This window comes from Vipera ursinii (genome assembly GCF_947247035.1).
Source record: "Vipera ursinii genome assembly, chromosome: 1".
In the NCBI taxonomy this organism is placed as follows: domain Eukaryota; kingdom Metazoa; phylum Chordata; class Lepidosauria; order Squamata; family Viperidae; genus Vipera; species Vipera ursinii.
In genome coordinates, this window is record NC_139512.1 from 44,654,367 (window position 1) to 44,677,346 (window position 22,980).

At 37.4% G+C, this 22,980-nt stretch overlaps 1 pseudogene across 1 annotated transcript in view; it reads right to left on the reverse strand.

The window, feature by feature from the left end:
* LOC310635242 (dual specificity mitogen-activated protein kinase kinase 3-like) overlaps positions 1–17,339 on the reverse strand; it is a 151,128-nt pseudogene extending 133,789 nt beyond the window's left edge. Inside the window, exon 1 of the transcript in view lies at positions 17,103–17,339. The product of the transcript in view is annotated as a dual specificity mitogen-activated protein kinase kinase 3-like (transcript). The remainder of the gene's footprint in view (positions 1–17,102) is intronic.
* Between the last annotated feature and the right edge of the window lie 5,641 nt (positions 17,340–22,980).

Here is a 22,980-nt window from a genome sequence, read left to right on the forward strand (position 1 = left end):
GGGTGCTTGGTTATCTAGTTGTACTTATGAACGGTTGTCAAATGTCCTGTGATCATGTGATCACCATTTGCAGCCTTCTATGTGGGCTTCCCCAGAAAGTCATTGGAGAAACTGGCAGGAAAACTTGCAGGCTGCTGCTGCCTGCCAAGAGGATTGTGTTGTGTATGCCACCATAACACCAGGTGGCATTGGTCAGGCGGCCTGATTGGTCAACCTGTCTGGTGGGAAATATAGGACACCGGGTTGGGTGTCACCTGGCCGGTGGGAACACGAAGCAACCGGGTTGGCTGACTGCAGGGGGCATCAGTAACATTTAAGGGGCACCAGGGGTGGGGAGCAGTTCAGTTCCAGCATGTAATCAATAAAAGCATTATGTATTATGCTGTCTCCTCATTGTCTCCACACGGTCGCCCACAATATAACAGATTGCCTCAATCTGGCTTCAACATCCCACATTTTTGCTCAGGAAGATGCTGTGTGTGTGCATCAGTAGGTGGGTGTTTGTGTAAATGTTCTAAGAAAGGATATTACAAGAATAATGTTAAGTGTTGTTGTTAGTTGCGAAGTCGTGTCCAACCCATTGCGACCCCATGGACAACATTCCTCCAGGCCTTCTTGTCCTCTACCATCTGCTGGAGTCCATTTAAGTTCACGCCTACTGCTTCAGTGACTCCATCCAGCCACCTCATTCTCTGTTGTCCCCTTCTTCTCTTGCCCTCAACCTTTCTCAGTGAGTCCTTCCTTCTCATTAAGTGGCCAAAGTATTTGAGTTTCAACTTCAGGATCTGACCTTCTAAAGAGCAGTCAGGGTTGATCTCCTCTAGGACTGACCGGTTTGTCTATAGATAATAGATAATAATAAGATATAAATAATAATAAAGATATAGATAGTAATAAATGTTGCCTATACATATCTAGAACAGGGACGCAGTGGCTCAGTGGGTTAGGATGCTGAGCTTGTCGATCAGAAGGTCGGCAGTTTGGCGGGTTGAATCCTGAGTGCCACGTAGCAGAGTGAGCACCTGTTACTTGTCCCAGCTTCTGCCAGCCTAGCAGTTTAAAAGCACATAAAAATGCAAGTAGAAAAATAGGGACCACTATGGTGGGAAGGTAACAGCGTTCCATGCGCCTTTGGAGTCTAGTTATGCCAGCCACATGACCACGGAGACATCCTCGGACAAGCGCTGGCTCTTCATCTTTGAAACGGAGATGAGCACCGGCCCCTAGAGTCAGAAACGACTAGCACGCATGTGCGGGGGAACCTTTACCTTTACCTTTATATCTAGAACATTAAAAGTATTACTAACATTCTTAAAGTATATGCAGACAATTTTTTTCTAGCTAAATAGTTGGGCAGTCATAGAAGTATTGCTGAGCAATGTTTGAGGACACTCAGTCTGCAAATAACAACAAAAGCAGAAAACAGGATGTGTCAGGAAGGAGCAGAAAATGGATGAACACTTTATTGCTTTCTTCTGCTGTCCAACTTTTTTGCAGATAACGGTAGGGCGACTCTCTTACACTGGTGGAATAGAGAAGACCGTAGTAGAGGTAGGCTTTATTGTGAATAAGCTCCATTTGTAAATATATAGACACCTAGTTCATCTGATACCAGGATTTTAGTGACTTAGCTAAATACATCTACTGAAATGAATTTATAATACTGATGAAGCAATATTTTATTACTATACTGTATTTCACATTTCTTTTTTTTCTTGCAATGTTTTTCTTGTTTTTCCTCATATAAATGCTATTATTGTTATTTCTTATTGTGCCTGAGGCAGTATTCCTTCATGCACGTACTGAACAATTGAGACCTATCTAGTAACTATACAGATTTGTTAGATTATGCAGTTAAACAACCATTAAAAATATTTTTTTCTTCTAGGATTATCCTCTCGATGAAATTTGATTCATTACTTAACTTTAATAGGAATGAACAAATAAATTAAATCAATATTTAAAAAAAAAGAAAGAAAATGCATAAACACTTACAAACATACATACATACATACATACATACATACATACATACACACATACAGTATCTGTAAATATCACTGGGAGATATTTGATTTCTATATTTGACTGAACTTTTGTTTACTTAATAGGAGAAAATGTTTCACTTTATGAAATCTTTGATATTTGAAAAAGGAACTGAAGGATGCAGGTATTTTTAGATGTTTAGTCAGCTTAATTGTAAATGATTAATGGTTTTGGGGGTAATAGATGACCATCCATACTCTGACAATATACAGGTATGTGTGTCTGTGTTGCATTTGTGGATTCTCATCAACCTCTAAAGATAAGATAAAATTTGCTGAAACTGCCATGGGTTGTGTATGCTTATGTGAAAAGAAAGTTATAAATTAATAGTACTCCCTACATGAAACTCCAAAGAAAGTAACATCAGAGGAGAGAGGTTAAATATCTCAATAAATTCTATGCATCTGCTATGAAGTAATGTTGGAGTTCATATGGAATTGACCTATATCTAAATATAACTGCAGATTTGCTCGATGTTAGTATTCTATCTACTTATGTTATTTTTATTTACAATGTATATAACCCATCCCAAGGAATGGAATTTTTTTAATGCTCTTTCAGAGTTGTAGAGATAAAGACAGCCAGTTAACCAGCCACATATAGTCATGGAGTGACTTTGGGTCAGTTGTACTCTCTCAGAAAACCCACCTCACAGGGTTGTTGTCATGGGGAAAACAGGAAGCTGTGTTGGATGCATCTCCCTATTGATGAAGTTTCTGATGGAAAATCTTGGATTTGCCTGTTGTAACATAATGTATGAAAGGGATCCTCCACAATGTTCTACCCATAGGTCCAAACCAAGGGTTACCAGAAACATGAAAATTCATTAAATTTCAACTGAAAAAAACAACAACCCCAAGATCTTGTTGTTGTTGTTAGCTGCGAAGTCGTATCTGACCCATCGCGACCCTATGGACAACGTTCCTCCAGGCCTTCCCGTCCTCTACCATCTGCTGGAGTCCATTTAAGCTCACGCCTACTGCTTCAGTGACTCCATCCAGCCACCTCATTCTCTGTTGTCCCCTTCTTCTCTTGCCCTCAATTGAAGATTGAAGATTGAAGATTGACGGCAAGAGAACCCCAAGATATCAGACATGAAATCTTGATCATTCAGAGTCCCTAAATAATCCTTGAAGGTTTATCTCCACTTGTTTTTATTTTTTTATGTTTTAATAATATGGTTAGCTTTAGCAGACAAGCTACATATGTCCTCCAATCATTCAGTGTGTTTAAATATCCCTGGAACCTTCCAAATAAGTAGAATCCTAAAGTGTATAATGGAAGAATGTTCTTAAATAGAACTTGAGTTATAAAACAATACATAGAAGACATACTTATTCTCCTGCTAAAGAGATAAGCACCCCTGAGGCCACACAATAACTCCAGCATGCATTGTTAGTTTGGCCTTCTCTGGAAGGTTGAATATTGGGAGAATGATCTAATTATTCCAATGCTACTGATTGCTCTTCAGATGTCCTACCTCAGTAATTAGAGCATGCTGACAATCAGCAGGAGCCAAAAATGGCTCTACACAAATTCCAGTCATTTCATTCTTGTCTTTGCTTTTAACTTTGGTATTATTTGATTTTTCTGCATACCTTTTCCATCATATCTCCATGGGATAGCCTTTTAAGAAAGACTGATGAAAGCTCTGAGAACTGTCAGTAGCTACATCTATGTAAGACAGACCAGTGGAATGATTTAGTGCTATGCTGAAAAAATACCTTGCATTTCTTTCTACTGATCATTATTAATTCGATAAAAGAAATTGTCTTTGAAGTTTTATTTCAAGGTAATAAACAATTTTTATGAAATTCTCACAACTAGAATGTAATATTATTGCACTTATTAAATTATAAGATGTCTAAGAGATATGAGTTCTGCCTTTCCATGGACTTCAGCTTTCCTGGTTTTCTTGCTTCGATTCACTTCCAAGAAAAGAACTAGATTTCAGAAGGAAATTTTTCTCAGCCGATTTCTTCAAATTTGAAAAGATCTAGGAAGCTCCAGAGTGGTAGATGTACAGCAACACTGGCAGAATCATCTACAATAAAGTGTCATGGTTCCGATAGACATAGACAAATAAAGCAGAACTTCGAGGCTTGCAAATTCCTCAAAGACCATGTTTATTAGTTACAAAGTATTGGCACATCAAAAGTGAAACCAAGTCTGAAGACAGACGTAACAATTCCCCAAATACAGTTAAGAAATCCCATCCCTAAGGCTATGCAAGCAACTACATTCCCCAATACATCTTCTTCGTGGGCTTTTTACACAACACCCAGCCTGCAATCTCGGGAGCAGCCGATAACATTGGTTCTCATGGGATAAAAGTATATTTAGACTAGTGAAGCACCTGGCAACCTCTCTCCCTCCTTTCTATGTGTCAACCGAAAGTAAATAGGGAAAATGGCTACAACCATACTCATTTTAAAGTTGACAGTAAGCTGTAAACCATCACCAAGAGAAATTGGAAAGACATTTTCTATTACCTTGAAAATTGTATACAAACAGGGGTCCCCTACAGTGAAGTAGGTGCCCTGTTCCAAACCATGGAAATCACAGATACACTAGCAAGTCTTATATCTTTATTAAAAATATTTTCAAAAAGATCTATAACAGGAAAAGTGTTTGAAAAAAAATGTAGTTCTTCATGCCCCAAATACTCAGCCCATAAAAACTCAAGCAGCTTTAATTAGAGGCAAGAAAGAGTTCAAATTTTAAACAAGATACAACAAACAAACAAACAAACTTGATATTAGATTCTAGGACCATTACTTGATAAGGCAGGCTAAAGAGTTGAAGTGTCAAGGAAAATGGAAAGTTGTCACTAACAGATCTGTGAAGTGAGCAGCTCCCCTTATATAGAGCTGTATAACCCTGATTTGCTTTTTTGACAGGTGGAGTCCTTTCTGGCCAATAATCTTGCTGAATACCTTTGTCAAGCCCTCTTCTCTTTGCAGTAGGCCCTTGCATTGGGAGAAGGTCTTAGCTCTGCCTTTTCATCTTCTGCAATTACTGATAGTGGTTCTCTTGGTTATACTGCTTTTTCAGCTAAATCTACTCTGCCTGATGACCCTCCTGAAACTCCTCTTCATCATCCAAATGTGAGCTGGCTATGACTGTAGGAACTAATATTAATTAATTAATTAATTCCTGTACTTTTATGGAATATTAGGTTATCCCAATGGGTAATCAAACGGGTGATATTTGTTGACAAAGTTTCAATTCAATTTCTCCTTCAAAGCACACTTGCAAGTAGAAGTAGGAACTTTCTTCAGATCAATGACTTGGATCACTCTGAAGTTCTTCAGAGATCCAATGGCCTTTCTATTGCTTTTTCAAAAATTACAACATTACAATTTTAGTACTTTAGAAGAGGAATGCTGGGAGTAGGGTGGAGTAGGATTAAGAGATATAGTGAGGTCATCATCTCATTAAAATCTCTGTTTCTCAGAGCTCATTTGGGATGGCAAAGTTAACATTATTCTGGGTTTCATTCACTTTTTCAGCTCTCAGCTTCTTCAGTGTGGCTAGCCACAAAGCCTAACTTTATTCTGACTCATACTCAAGGAAAGTATTGCTTTCCTGCCAGACCTATCAATCAAACAGTAAACTCAGTTTATCTCTTAGCATTCTACATAGGGACTTAGGGCAGGTCTTTTAAATTCTACACAGTTGGGACAGATTGTACACTTATGATCATGAATGGATAAATATCAGACACTGGGAGGTGTGGTGGCAAGACTGCAAATACCACTATATACCACTATCTTTTTCTGTAGCTTCCTTATCTCTGGATCCCTGTATATCATTGTGTCATCTTGTTCTCTGCTATCTGAACTAATTAACTACCTAATTGACTGAAGGGTATTGCAGTTAATTCATGACCTTGGCACAAATACATTTTAACTGAAATTATGAGGTAATTTCCAAGAAAGGTCAATTTAACAACCAACTAAGACTTCCTGGCATCTCCAACCTTCCTGGCACCCCAGAAACATAGAGCATTAATGCACAGGAGTCCACAAAAGACTTTAGCTTTCATTTTTCTGACTCTTGCCCAGAGATATCCTAGCTATCTTCACCTCATTATGCCAAAAAATAAAATACGAAGGTCACACGTGGATCTTCTTTCAAATTAAGTCTTGAATCTTGAAGCATCTGAAGTCAAACTGGATACCATCAAATCTTAAACTACTAACTCAGAATAAATCATGCTTTTTGTATTCATTTTAAACTGAACCAGGAATGCTTCACACAGGTCTACAGAGTATTATGTAACTTGACTAGACTAGACTAGACTAGACTAGACTAGACTAGACTAGACTAGAATAGAATAGAATAGAATAGAATAGAATAGAATAGAATAGAATAGAATAGAATAGAATAGAATAGAATAGAATAGAATAGAATAGAATAGAATAGAATAGAAGCTGGAAGAGATTTTGGAGGTCTTCTAGTCCAGCCCCCGCAGGACAACCTACTGTATACCATCTCAGACAAGTGACTGTCCAGTCTCTTCTTAAAAACCTCCAGTGATAGAGCACCCACGATTTCTGAGGGGAAGCTGTTCCACTGTTTAATTGTCCTCACTATTAGGAACTTTCTCCTTAATTCCAGGTTGCTTCTTTCTTTGGTCAGTTTCCAACCATTGTTTCTTGTCTTGCCCACTGGTGCTTTGGAAAACAGTTTGACCTCCTCTTCTTTGTTGGCAGCCTCTCAAATACTGGAATACTGCTGTCATGTCACCCCTATTTCTTCTTTTCTTTAGACTAGCCAAAATGAAGTCTTCCAGCCATTCTTCATATGTTTTAGTCTCCAGGCCTTGGATCATCTTAGTTGCTCTTCTCTGAACTTTTTCCAAGGTCTCAACATCTTTTTTTGTAGTATGGTGACCAAAACTGGTTGCAGGATTCCAGGTGTGGTCTTACTAGGGTTTTATAAAGTGGTACTAATACTTCATGTGATCTTGATTCTATGCCTCTGTTTATACAACCCAGGATTGTATTAGCTTTTTTGGCAGTGGTGGCTGGCTGATACTCATGATAAAAAATATTTCTGTTTCTATAATTAAGGTTTGGCCAAAAGCAGTTGTCATATTCCATTCTCTCCACATTATACAGCATGGGTGTCATGTGACATATCATGATGTATTGCGACTTTTTTGCCTTTGCGGAGCCGGGATGGGCATGGCCTGCCTGTGACACATCCAATCTGTGGGCCACCCATCTGTAGCCATATGAGTTGGATTCAGTCACAGTGACAGCCATTTTTAACTCTGTGACTTTCCTGTGCTGTTCAGGTTACAAATGCAATTTCCTGAAGCCAGAAGTGTTGTTGTTTTTTTGTCCCTGTTCACATGGCCAAACAAGAGCCAGTGATTTTTGTAACTGGCACTGCCTGGGCTTGAGGACTGGAGTGCTAGAATTGCTTCTGTAACTATTTTAAAATATTTTACTATTCTATAGTGCTTGCAAACTATTTGTTTGTAAGCACTTTGGAAACTGTTCTTCTTTTTAAGTACTGTACTTTGGAAATTATTGTGTTTGTAAGTACAGTATTTTGCAAAGATAAAGTTTGCTGGCATTTTCCTTGAAACTGCTTGTAGAAATGCTAGCCAGCATCTACACAAAACATTCTATAATGTTGTGTTTCCTTGATTTTATTTTGGAGATTAGCATATATTACTGTAGTTTGTAGGTTTTAAATTTAAATTGCCTACAGAAGTTGTGGGTGCTCCATCACTGAAAGCTTTTAAGAAGAGACTGGATAGGAATTTATCAGAAATACTCTCTTGTGAGAGCAGTGGATTAGACTAGATGACCTCAAGGTCACTTCCATCTCTGTTACTGTTGCAAGCTGACAGTTTTGTAAAACCCTCTCCCATTTCCCTCTGGATGCTTGGCTGGAGACTCTTAAGCTAATTAGTGGCAAGTGGTTGTTGTTTTTTTAAGTAGACTAGCAACAATTTTTTTTAAAAAAAAGCAGTTGCAAACTGAGAGCTCTGCAGCCTGCTTGAAGGCAATTTAGTTCCTGATCTAAAAGCTGCACCAGAAACAGCTGGTGGGCAGTCGGCAGCATCTGAGAAAGCCTCTCAGTTCAAGTAGAGGAAATAGTAAGTCAGATCTTTGTTCATTTAACAATCCATTTGATTCAAATAATGAATTTGATTTTACAAATTTGTAAAATTGAGTCTGATTCATTTGACAATTTTTTTGACTTATGAACCTAATGGGCATGCTCCATTAGGTTCATACCTTGAGGACTACCTGTACTATGTTATATTCTGCAGTCATTAAAGGTGAAAGAAGGAATAAGCAACAATATACACTTAAAATATTAGGACTATTTCCTATTTATAATTCTGTAATTTTTTAAAAGTATTAGGATTATAATTTCCACAACTGGCCATTCTAGCTAAAAAGAATAATATTGCCTACTTTGAGTTACAGCGTCCTAAGATGTATTGTATTCATTCAGTTTTCATGTTATATAATTTAAGATTGAAACTTAGAGATATGATAGATTAATACATTAATGCAGAAATTCTTAAACAGGGTATTGGGAATCCTTGGCAGGTCATAAGCAATTTAGTAAAGGCACATTTTTAAAAGCTTACAGTATTGTGTTTCTGTGGGAAAAGTAGAATGCTCTTAAAATTTGCTTTGGGCTTTGCTCTTTGTTTTTACCTTCTTAAGTCCCAGTGGAAAGTTGTAATGTCACACAGTTTAAGAACCTCTGGGATACATAGTCTAAAATATGAGTATTAAAAAGTAAGTGATGTATTTATTTCTTCCTTAACCCCAACCCCACTTAAATTATTTGCTTTATTCATGGAGTAGAAAAGGGCGCACAAGTTCATTGATCATTCTAGAGAGGTCATGGCAGTTCAAATTTTGAAAACTCTTACATTAACTTCTTTTCCTGAGGCCTAAATATGGGTTTGGACTGAAGGACTATTGAGTTCTCTGTTTATAAAGCAGCTGTTTCTAGCCATGATGAAACTGCCAATCATTTTGGCACAACACACAGATTTTGAAGCACAGCCTGCTCAAAGGACCATGAGATTAAAATAACAGGTTCGGTTCTAGGGTCAATTGTCATGCTGTCTGAACTCACATAATACCTGCCTGCCCAATTCTAACTGTAATCATTGCATCTAGGCCATATATAGGGGAATAGAATTGATGTGCTTATGAATCAATATTATTCTTTTTTTAAAAAAAAACTTTCTTACAATCCATACGATAAATGTAAAAACAGACTGCAATGATGGTAAGTTTTTTTGTTTAATGATATATAACAGAAATGCATAGGAAGGTCTTTGAAAACTATAATTCATTACAGAAAATCTTCTTGCTCTCCTGCTCTATATTCATTATGGACATGTAGAAAATACACGATGAAGGTCTCTATGTTTTCAGTTTTATCTGAAACATACATTTGGAAACTCTCTTGGAAGACATTATTCTGATTGTCAGCTTCTGTAACAAGAACAAAAAACTTGTAGAGCTGAAAAGGAACATACCTTTTGTACAGATCTGAGCTAACATTTCTTAGATGATATTTTTGAGAGAAAACTTGACATTTTCTTTTCTGTAGTTAAGGAAAAAAAAGTCACTGTTAAATTTTATGTCTAACCCTTTAACTACTTTGTGAGCATAAATGTATGGGAATGGAGGGAAGAGGTGAATCAAGATTGCTATATTTGTCCCATTTTCCCCTGAAAATATTATGTCTGTCCAGAATATTATTATGTGCTAAGACATAATGATGGCTAGTCTGTCAGTACAAAACATATAAGCAAATAAGGAAGGAAGTTGATTTTGCTTTTGATTGTAAGACATCTCCTCTGAAAAACGTCTGGTGAAACTATTTTTATTTGACAACCATAATGAAATGTTCTTCCTTCCCAATTTTATGAGCTAACAAAACAAGGATTCCAAGAAGTCATTTGGAATTCTTCATCTCACATACTACCTACTTGTAACTCTGCTACAAGGGTACTATAGTTGGATAATGATTTTTTAAAACTTGGATATTCACTGTTATAAACAATCCCAAAGCAGATTAGCCACATAACCAAAGTATTCAGCTCACACTTCTGTAATATCTATTTCAAAATAGATATTCTCTGTATTATACAATTGCCAAATCAGAATTATCTGGGGATTTATATAAGGTGATGCAACTGAGTGTTTCTGCTGATTGCTAACAGAAGTCAATGTGTTATTTATGCATATAGCTATCACGATACATTTCATGTAAATAAAACTATTACACGTCCATTCAGTTTGGAATAATTATTTTGAAGCAAAACTAAAAAGCAGTGAATTTATTTTGCTGACCTTCCATCTTTTTGCCCATAAGTTTTACATGGTTCTGTTCATCAATAGCTCAGCAGAAAAAAATGCTGATATACTTGTACAGTAAATATTTTGTGTACTTTTCTGAATATGAACATTTTCTGCAAGCAATTTTGGGGTGATATTAGAGATTGAAGGGACTGGAAACCAAATCCTGTTGGGAAAGCAAGTGAGTATGTTTAGCCTACAAAAGGGAAGACTGGCGGGACATAAAATATAATGGCAATTTTCAGGTTTCTAAAGCATTATTATATATAAGGGATCTGGAAAACGGGAGTAAGGGGTCAGGTGCCCCCCCACCAGCTAGTAAGAGAAGCTGGGGAAGGTGACACTGCTGGATAAGGGGTAATAACTGTGCTGAGAATTGGAGCTCACGCACCATGGGACATACTATTGTCCCTCAGTTGGTTGTAGATTATTGGATGCATGTGTTTGGACTGTTGGATCCCCAATTAGGGAAGCTGGAAGGCTGATGTGTGTGGGGGGAGATAAAGGCTCTGGGGGAATTGTAATATTGAATATTGTAATATTCAGGTAGTGACAGGAAAGGGATGTTTTGACATGAGTCATAGAGCAGGTGGTGCTCAGGGAAGACACCATCTGTGTTTAATACCAATAGCTTGTTCTAGCCCTCTATACTCAGGCCCAGGACTAATGAGCAGACTAACAGGGCTGCATCTACTTAATGCCAGATAGTGAATAATAAGACTCTTTTCATTTATGATCTTATTATTGAGGAGAGCACTGTGCTGGGATTCAGCCAGTTTGGACTGGTACAGCAGAACTGATACTTAATTTTTTGTTCAGTTCGGCAAACTAGTTACCATAAATCTGTGAAGTGCATCATACTGGTGATGCTGCCACAAAGCGTATCATGCCAGTGATGACATCAATGCGATGTGCGTCGCTCCAGTGATGATGTCAGTGTCACATGCCATGCCTGTGATGATGTCAATCTGATGCACGTCGCATCAATGATGATGTAAATGTGATGCATGTCTAGCCAGTGATAACAATGTGTGGTGTGTTGTGCCGGTGATGACGAATATGCGAAGCATGTCACAGCGGTGATGACGACAATGTGGTAATGACAAATATGTGAGGCACATTGTACCAGTGATATCGATGAACAGAACCAGTTGTTAAATTATTTGAATCCTACCACTGTGAGAGAGCCTACCAATATTACCAACAAGTTGATAATATTAGTAATATCTGTATTACCAAAACCTGTTTGGCCTGGAAGAGGCAGTTTTCTTCTCTGAAATATGTTCAACCAGATTTGGTGTTTGGCCAAGATCCCAGGAGAGGGGAGGAGGGGCAGCAGCTGTCATTCAGAAATATCTGGTAGCATTCAGGGGTGCTACTCCACAAGCTGCATGACTCTTTTTCTGAAATTAGGCTCATGGAAGCAGTTGGGATATATATATACACACACACATATGGAGACTTATGTTAAAAATGACCTATACACTCACATATTCATATACATACATACAAGCATACATACATACATACATAAACACATTCACATACTGTATATTTGCAATAAAAATATAAATTATGATTAACATTATGGTACATGCATAGATACTTTTACTCACTGCATTAGATTTTTAAAGTTATGCTATTGAGCATCTGACCCTACTTTCATGGTATCTTATAACACTTGTATGTGTGTGTGTGTGTTTGTGTGTGTGTGAGCATGCACGTGTGTCTATGTAAATATATATTATATATTTACATGAAGAAAGCATGTTCACTTCCCACTCCAGTTTTATCACATATATTAGCTTTGAAATTCCACACAAAAATACTGTAAGTTTGTCTTTTCCTTTACAGAAGTTGTATTTTAACAATATCCATTCCTGATACTGCTTTTCCTAAATATTATGTTGCATTCTGCTTGTGTGAAGAGTAATCTCCTTCTTCTCTCCTGGTTGTGATGGTGTGGGAGTGACACATGTTATGTAGGCAATGAAACATATGGATCCCACCCACAGACCAATCTGTGAAATCAAAAATATCTGTCAACTGGCTATTAGTCATGATGATTAGATGGAACATTCACCTCAGAATCCCTCTGTCTCTAATTGAATTGGTGATGCATTTAAGAAAAAGCTGCAAAACTCCACACTGGCATGATTTGCAACATTGAATAACGTCCAAAGGCAATTTTTGTTCTCTGGACAAAAAAACAAAAAAAAAACCCTGCATAAAGGCATTTTCAAGGAAGGAAGGAAGGAAGGAAGGAAGGAAGGAAGGAAGGAAGGAAGGAAGGAAGGAAGGAAGGAAGGAAGGAAGGAAGGAAGGAAAGAAGGAAGGAAGGAAAGAAGGAAGGAAGGAAGGAAGGAAGGAAGGAAGGAAGGAAGGAAGGAAGGAAGGAAGTTTGTAGAAAGCATGTTTTTGGTTGCAGTAGAAGGTAGTAGTAGAAACTGCATCTTTTATAAATGTACAATGATTTATTTTAGAAAGACTGAACTTTCTAGACAAATCACAATGGGAGTTCCATACAAAGTACATTACAATAGTTAAATCTAGAGGCTGTGTTAGCATATTCACCAGTTTCAAGGTCATGTCTTCCAGAAAATAAAGCAATTGGCATATCAGCCAAAGCTAAAAAACATGTTCCAAGATAATATATTGCTCTTATAGATCTATCACCACCATTTCCCCTAGCTTGCTCTACTATGGGCTACTCAGTGTGGGAAAGCTGGACCCACAGTACCATCTGCCCACATAACTAAAGCTGCTTGTTTTTATCTATGATCAAATCTGTTTATTTGAGCTAATCCATCAAAGCAGAGGAGAACGTCCAGATTCTTTGAGCAGCTTTAATCATTCCTCAAGGACTAAGAGCCAACAAGGCTACCAAAAAACATAAATCATTGTCACATGAATGTGGGATGCTATAAACGAGTATAAATGTGGTGGTTATGTGGAGGGAACCATCAAAATGTTGAATCCAGTTATTAAGTCTTTGGAGGGGGATTGCAACTTTGACAGGTCATTAAGCGATCAGTCATAAGTTGGGGACTATCTTTAGATATTTTAAAATTTACACATATAAATTCTAGAATTCTTCCCATAGAACAGTTGGGGATAATGGATCTGAAGGGAACAAAATCCACCTGAGCCAGTATAAAATACAAAGCCCATGGCAGAAAGCAGATGCAAAGTGTCATTTAAGGCTGAGAATCTACACTTGTTCTTCTGGATAACCTCTTCCTTCACTATCTCTCCCCTTATTTCATCTTCTCGCACTCTCTTTCCATCCTTTTAACTATTAAAAGAGAGTTTAGTTCTATAGACAATGATGGGCTCATCAAGATTCAATAATTCTAGTTCTGTACAAAATTATGATGTTTGGATTCAAACTAGTTCATTTGATACCTTACTAACCCATTGTACTAACCAAAATATTTCTTCAGGAGCAATGATTTGGATCAAAATCTTGAACAGACTACTTTTACTCTAAGGCAAGCTTAGAGTCATCAGTACTTTTTATTTATTTAAATGGATAACAGCATGCATTATAAAATTCTAATTTATGTGGTCTACCATCATGCCATGATTCCTGCTTCTTGGCAAAAGTGTACTGACTCTTCCAGCTTAAACAAATAGCTTGATAGCTCTTATAGCCAACTGATATCATTTGGCAAAGTCTTGCCTTTACCATGATAATTTAGTCTCAATGTTCAGTAAGGGATATTTTTGTATGTGTGGAGAAATACTAGAATTGGCATTAAATTTAAAATATTTTGAAGTGCCTCTATGCTTCTCTGCTCTACAGTCAAGACTTCCTGTGAAATGCAAATCAAAGTTGTCAGAGAAGATTTTAATTTGTTTGCTTATTTTATTTTCTTATATAAAAGCACATGGGTCATTCTTAATTAGTAACGTTCTTCAAGGTTCTACAATACTAGCAGAAGGTAGTGATCCATCACAGCTGTCACATTTTAGGCTGCATTGCTAAATGGATTTCAGATGTTTCCTCCATTCCCATGCTTAGCTGTAGCTTTTCACTCTGTTTTATGGACCCCTACGAATAAAACAATTTAATCTAGGCTATACCAGGAAAGAAAAAAGGAACAAGTCAAATGCAGATAAGCTTTTCAAAAATCTCCTCAGCAGATACACAGATTAAATTTAAAAGTAGTTCATTTTTTTTCAGAAACCATATCTTCGCATGAACCATATACACAGATTGTTTCAATAGACCAACATGCAGGATTTTTAATAGGCTATCACAAGCAGCTATATTTCTTTTGTGGGTTACCAGAGTTAGCAAGAAAAGTTCCTCTGCTGCAGTGCTGTTTTCCTTGGCTCTACATAGCCTGATGAGTAAATAAGAGTTTCTGTGGCTTGTGCAGCTATGCCATCATTTGGAAATATTAAATTTGGTGTTCATTCTGGTTTTCCAGTATTTGAATTTAACTCTGTTTTTCTTAACAATAAGTCATTGCAGACAAGTTTCTCCAGAACTCCCACACTGTCATAAAAGATATCATATTTAACATCTAGCAGATTGAACCAAATGCAGCCAATGATAGTGCTGCAGGTGTTCATGAATTACTGGATTCCCTTTTGACTTGACTGTTTATGGAAAAAGACTGAAAGAACTCATGAAATATTAATGGATTATGAGAGCTTCTGAATGTGGGACATACCTTTTTTACGTAGAGTCAGCAGAGAATCTTAGGGAAATAGGGACATGGAGAAGGAAATAAGTGAAAGAAACTAAAATAAAAGAATAATGAAGGAAGGGACTGAATATTATAAGCTAAATATAAACAGATTATCTAAATATAATCTAAGATGCATAAACTTTAGCATCAAAATGAAATAGATGAAATAACATAATAAATGCTGACAAAATTTTGAAAAATGGTAAAGGATATAACTGGAGAAATGTTAAAGAATGGATGGGGTTTGACGGAAGTAAATTATGCATAAGAATAAACAGAAAGTTTATAACATTCCTCAGGATTAAGCAGAGAATAAGTCACAAATGGGTAATGTCACCTTGGTTGTCTATGAAGATTCTGTCATCCAGGTCATGGTTGTCCCAAAGGTGCTTTTTCAAGAGGAAACTGGACTTCCTTTGTTTTTCCTTGAAGATGTTTTGCTTCTCATTCAAGATGAACTGAAGAAGCTTTTTGGATGAGAAGTGAAACATCTTCAAGGAAAAACAAAGACCACTTGCCTTTTGAAAAAGCACCTTTGGGACTGTCATTTTGGTTGTTTAATAAATTAAGAAATGCTTTTGGTGGCATTGGGGAATGTTAACTGGGTACGTGAATGTATATATTTTTGTATCAGATGAGGTCATGTTTTAGGCTGAAAATCTGAATGTGTTACAGCAAATGTCAGGTTGATTATATGATACAGTGAGGAATGTGACTTGAAAACTAATGCTTACTAAGGTAACTGTATTTGACGGAGAAAATAGAGTGAGTATTTAAGCATTTACAGTAGATGAATGAGGTGCATATTGTATTAAAAATGAGGAAAGTAGATTTTTCAAGATGTTCAAATGCTCATGCAATGTGCTGATAAAATAGTAATGGTTAGAATATGGTCCATTGCAAGAAATGGATGTTTATCAAAAGATGTAAAAATATCTGTGTAATATGAGTATGTTTCTGCTCATATCTGAAAACAAACTGGCATGTTAGGAGTAGCAGAAAAGTAGGCTGACTATATGTGAGATATGGGCTATGTAAGTTCATGTGCAGCTAGCTAGCTAGCCAGCCAGACAGACAGACAAGAAGATATAGAAGCAAGAGTGAATGGATACTGAATGAATTTGAAGCAAACATAAAAGTGTATGAAACAAGTGCATTGAGCTATTGTGGTCATATAGAGGGAATGAATGGTACCAAATCACAAACAGATGAGGAAGTGGTTTGAAAGGAAAGGGCAGCCAAAGAAAGTTATGGTTGGACAGATGTGATAAGATCTTGAAATGACAGGAAAATAAAAGGCACTATGTGAACTGGACATGATAGAAACAAGAATGATTTGTCAGAACAGAAAGGTATGGCAAATTATGGCTTTTGTGTAAACTTTCCTTTTTCTTTTCCTTTTTCATGCTTATAATTTCTTTGGTTAACTACTTCATTCTTTGTTTCTAAACTGCCCAATATTGTTACAAGGAAATACCCTAATTATATATGTACACCTGATAATAATTCTCAGACTTTACTTGCAGGTTTTTTTCTCTCTATCTTTATCTTATTTTCAATGTGCTTGAGAATTTCTTTCAAATTACTGTTGGTAATGCTTTGTTCTCATTCTTCAAGTAGAAGAGATTACATGTAGCTCAGCATAGATCTGTGAAATTTTTGGTGGAACTTTAGGGACATTAGGAAAAATAGAACAATAACATATTATAATTTTGTGTGTGTGTGTGTGTAAAAATATTGTTTTCAAATCTCAGTTTCTTCAAAGGTGTGGATTTTTTTCCAATGCCTTTTTTTTAAAAAAAAGCAACTACACACACACGCACACATGACAAAAGAGGTAATGGGCTGACCAGTGCTTTTTTTGTAAAAGAAAAAGGTGCCGGAACTCACACATGTTATACAACCCGCCTTGCCTACCCTACAAGGTTCCATCCAAAAAAGGTGCCGGAACTCCGTTCTGAGCGTTCTATGAGAAAAAAAAGCCCTGGGGCTGACTCACCATAGGGTCCTCCTCGCCTTCCTTGTCACTGTTGTACAGTGCCGGCATCTGCTGTGGCTCGGATTGGGGTTTGGCTTTGAGCTCGGCAGGAGGTGAGGCTTCGACACCCAGGCCTTGATGTGCCCAGTTGGTTTTCTCTCTTCCCCCTCTGGGAGCTCTTTGCGGTTTCACGGCTACAACTGGCACACTCGTGGGTTGAGGGTGAGGAGCTGGGCTCTCCACAGCATGGTGACCCATCTGACTGCACCGGTAGCACTTGATTAGAGCCCTGGCTGGTGCTTGGGAGATGTTGACGGCTGCAGAGGCTTGGGGACATCGGCCATAGAGGTGTTTTCCTTGGATGCGTGGCAGCTTGGGTTTGGTGGTGCTTGAATTTTGGGGTCAGTCCAGGATACTTGTAATGATACAAAAAAAGCCTAGAAAGGGCTCACAATTGTGGGTGGGAGGAAAGGATAAGGTGGGTGGTCCTAAACTTGAGTTCTCTTTTAAAAACAAGATAACTTAATTTCTTGTTGTCCCTCTCTGCCAACTTGTCCTTTATTACATATTACTTGCAAAAAAGTATAGAGGCCCTGCTTCTATATATACCTGCCCACAAACTAAAATCCAAAATCTTCAGGCAGTCTCAGTATACGGACACTAGCTGTATACCCTCCACTTAATTTGTCACTGATTGCAAGCTTTGTAAGATTATGATTCCAGTTTAGCTTTTAAGTAAATATTGGTGTACTCTGATCTCATATGTATGATATAAATCAACAGAAACAAAAAAGAAAAATAACCAAATGTTTTCAGAGTAATCTCATCTAATTGAACCCACAATGACGGATCATCATCATCATCATCATCATCATCATCATCATCATCTTTTTCATTATTTAATGTGACTAGGTGCAATTATTTCCATGGACAAATATCTCATGAAAGGAGATTATTTCATGAAGCAGAGATTATAAAAAATGAAAGAAGGATGCTAAACAAGACTGCTAATAATGTGCAAAAAAATGCAATTTTAACTAAACTGAAAGTGGTAAATGTCTGGTATTTCCTGTGTAGCTAAATTGAATTTAATGCCAACAATTCATATAGGATACTTCAGTTACATGTGTAGCCTGCATATTATAGTATTGTGATATTAATATTATAGTGTTGTGATATTAATTAGATACAAGTAGTATTAGAATGCGTAGTTGTACTACATGGATAGATCAACTAGTGAGAGCTCTGGCTCCTTATCCATGGACTCCAAGCAAATGAAGTATACATTAAAATTTTTAACATGTACACACAGATATGCACATGTACTTGTCCATCCAATGAACTCAGTTTTTCGTGGGGAAATTGTCATGCACACACAGTGGTTGTCAGGATAAAGTACACAAGTCATGTGTAAAATCTATAGAACGGTCTTCAAAGATCTTTCAAATGTGATAAAGGAGAGAAAGTTTGTGAACTTTTAAACTGCCTTTGTATGTATGGGTGGAAGGCAAAGTACATTAATGCCCTTCCGATTTTAAACACAGGGAGACTCTTAGCAGGTTTTCTCAAGAGTTTTTCACCAGATAGACAGATTTAACTGTGACTAGATGATTCTTGATGTACCCCAGAGCTACATTATATACAGTATAGTTATAACCAATGCAGCAACTTCAGGAGAGATGCTTCCTAAATTGCCACAAGTGATCAGTAGTAAGCTCACAATCACATTTTGAGCCAGTTATAGCTTCCAGGTCATCTTCAAATGCTTTGTGATGTATATATAATCCAACTGGGTGGTGATCAAGGCAAGAGTTATTGGTACCAGAATATTTTGGTCCAGGTAGATATGCCAACCAAAAAAGGGTAAAGTCCCTCTCCCAGCCATCTTCTCCACTTGCTCTTGAAACAGTAGCTTTTTGTACAAGAGGACCCTCAGGTCATGCACAAACTCCTATGAGGGAAGTGTGACCCAGTTCAGGGTAAATACTAGTCATTATATTTCTGAATGTTCACTGATGTATCAGTCTTGGAGGTATTTAAGCTTTAGCTTATTTTGTCCCGTCCAAACCCTAAAAGTTTCCAGGTACTGTCCCAGCTTTCTATGGTCTCTTTGACTGACCTAGGTGACAATGTACAGCTAAGAATCATCAGCATAATAGTGACAGCTCACCCTGAAAGCTCATACTGATGACTTCCTCAGTGATTTCACATAGATATTAAAATAAATGAAAGAAAGCTGTCAGGACTGAGCTACCCCACATTGGAACAATCTAGATCTTGAATGCTGTCTCCCCATTCTTGTAAACTGTAATTTAATCATATAAGTTTAGTTTATGGAAGTTTTAAACTCTTTTCAACATTTGTTTAAACTATTCTTTAGGGCAGGGGTCTTCAAACTTGGCCCTTTTATGACCTGTGGACTTCAACTCCCAGTACTCCTCAGCCAGGGGAAAGAACCTGGTTCTATAGGTACAAATCTGTGTCTGCATTAGGGAGAGTTGCCTGCAAATAAAAGCATGCAATGCTTCTGATGGCACAAGCACTAGAAATATATTATAGGTTTGTATAATAAGCACTTTCAGTTTATTTGTTTTGGTCTTAGATATATCTCAGAAAGCATTTTTCGACTTTGAATGAATGACATTAAACCCTAAGCATTCAAATCCACAGCTAAAAGGTGACCTAAGACATATTTTCTTAATATTTCAATAATTGTGGAAAGAGAATGAGTATCATCAATTTTCTAGGCATATAATCAATGCAGGTACCTGGTGAACAGTCTTCATTTGAAATTTAACCTACAACAAGTTGAAGATACTGTAATTCCCTTGGCAAATATTTGATAAAGATTAGAAATGTTTGGGCAATGATAACTAAACCTTTTAAAAATCAAACAGAGTTCATTTGTTTTGCATTTAATTCTTAAGCTGCAAAGTAGCTGGTAAATTTGATAGAGGATGTAAAGCATTTGCAAAGAATGGAGAAGGCATTAGAAAAATACATTTCAGAACACCTTAAGCAGGGGTGTCAAACTGGCTGGATGTGTCACATGCAAGCCATGTCCACCTCAGCTCCTCAAAGCCAAAAAATGTCATGATATGTCACATGACACGATTGAGTTTGACACCAGTGCTCTAGAGCTTATGTCATAACTGTGACAATTTCCTGCCCCTTTTCATCAAAAATTATACTTTATTGAGGAATATTCTGTATCAGGATTACTGCATTCAAATTGTTTAATATATTTTTGAAATAACTAATTCTAGCCTTAGACTTCAGTAAGGTATTAGACAAAGTAGACCATAATCTATTCCTTGCTAAGATAGAACAATGTGGGATAGACAGTACCACCAACCAGATGGATTTGCAACTGACTGTCCAACTTCACTCAGCACGTAGCCCTTAATGGAACTATTTCTACATGGAGGAAAGCATTAAGTGGGGTACCTCAAGTTTTTGTTTTGGGCCCAGTGCTATTCGATATATCATAAATAATCTAGATGAATAATAATAATAATAATAATAATAATAATAATAATAATAATAATAATAATAATAATAATAATAAGAAGAAGAAGAAGAAGAAGAAGAAGAAGAAGAAGAAGAAGAAGAAGAAGAAGAAGAAGAAGAAGAAGAAGAAGAAGAAGAAGAAGAAGAAGAAGAAGTAGTAGTTGGAAGGGACCTTGGATCTCATCTAGTTCAACCCCCTGCTCAGGCAGGAAACCCTATACCATTTCAGACAAAAAAACTTCCAGTGTTGGAGCATTCACCACTTCTGGAGGCAGGTTGTTCCACTAGTTAATTGTTCTAACTGTCAGGAAGTTTCTCCTTAGTTCTAGGTTGCTTCTCTCCTTGACTAGTTTCCATCTGTTGCTTCTTGTCCTGCTTTCAGGTGCTTTGGAGAATAGCTTGACTCCCTCTTCTTTGTGGCAGCCCCTGAGATATTGGAACACTGCTATCATGTCACCCCTCACCCTTCTCTATTTTAAACTACACATAACCAATTCCAGCAACCGTTCCCTATATGTTTTAGCCTCCAGTCCCCCAATCATCTTTGATGCTCTTCTCTGTACCCTTTCTAGATGTTGAATCTTTTTTACATCGTGGTGACCAAAACTGGATGCAGTATTCCAGGTGTGGCCTTACCAAGGCATTGTAAAGTGGCATTAGTACTTCACATGATCTTGATTCTATCCCTCTGTTAATGCAGCCTAGCACTGTGTTGACTTTTTTGGCAGCTGCAGCACACTGCTGGCTCATATTTAAGTGATTGTCCACTAAGACTCCGAGATCCTTCTCACAATTACTACTATTGAGCGAGGTACTACCTATACTATACTTGTGCATTTGTTTTTTTTCCTGCCTAAATGTAGAACCTTACTTTTTTCACCATTGAATTTCATTTTGTTAGATAGTGCCCAGTGTTCGAGTCTGTCCAGATCCTCATGTATTTTAAGCCTGTCTTCTGGAGTATTGGCTATTCCTGCCAGTTTGGTGTCGTCTGCAAATTTGATGAGTTCCCCATCTATCTCCTCATCCAAATCGTTGATGAAGATATTGAAGAGCACTGGGCCCAGAACAGAGCCCTGGGGCACCCCACTACACACTTCCTTCCATGTTGATACAGTTCCATTGAGGACCACACGCTGAGTATGGCCTGTCAGCCAGCTACGAATCCATCTGGTGGTGATGCTATCTAACTCACATTTTTCTATCTTATCAAGTAGTAGGTTGTGATCTACTTTATCAAATGCCTTACTGAAGTCCAAGTAAATTATATCTACAGCATTCCTCTGGTCCACTAATTTTGTCACTTGGTCAAAGAATGCAATAAGATTTGTCTGGCATGATCTGTTTTTGACAAACCCATGTTGACTTTTAGTGATGACTTTGTTTCCATCAAGGTGTTCGCTGATTTGTTGTCTGATTATCTTTTCCAGAATCTTCCAGGTATTGAGGTCAGGCTGATAGATCTGTAGTTTGCTGGATCTATTTTTTCCCTTTTTTGAAGATGGGAAATACATCAGCTCTCTTCCAGTCCTCTGGTAGTTCCCTAGTGCTCCAGGATCTTTAAAAAATATAGTTCAGTGGTTCTGAGATCACGTCTCCCAGTTCCTTGAGAACTTTGGGGTGTAATCCATCTGGTCCTGGTGATTTGAACTCGTCTAGGCTGGACAGGTGTTCACTTACCATTTTTTTGCCTATCTTAACTTGCGTTTCTATTCTGTTTTTTATGGCACTGGTTTTTGTAGGTTGGACTGTTTTTTTTTCCCCTTTGTGTAAAGACAGATGCAAAAAACGAGTTAAATAGTCCTGCTTTCTCCCTATTGCTTGTCACCTTCTTGCCACTTTCCCCCACTAATGGAACAATCATTTCCTTAACTTTTTTTTTAATATGTTGAAAGAAGCACTTTTTGTTATTTTTGACCTTGGTCGCAAACCTTAGTTCATTTTGAGCCTTAGCTTCCCTCACTTCATCTTTGCGGGCATGGGCTATTTGCTGATATTCTGCCTTAGTTATGTGCCCCTCTTTCTACTTCTTATATTTGTCCTTTTTAGCTTTCAATTTATCAGAGAGTTCTTTATGCAGCCATGCTGTTTTCTTTTGAGAGCTGTTATTTTTCTTCTTTGTTGGTATTGTGCTAGACTGGGCCTTTATTATCTCACTTTTCAAAATTTCCAAAGCTTCTTTGAGTTGTTTTCCCCTTTAGGATTCTCATCCATGGAATCCTTCCCAAGGTCTCTCTAAGTGTATTGAAATTAGCTCTTTTAAAGTCCAAGACTTTAGTTTGGCTGTGTTCTATTGCGTGTGGTTCCAGAATGTTGAATTCCAATATTGCATGATTACTTCCCCTCAAGGTTCTTGTGGCTTCGACACTTTCTATCATTTCATCTCTGT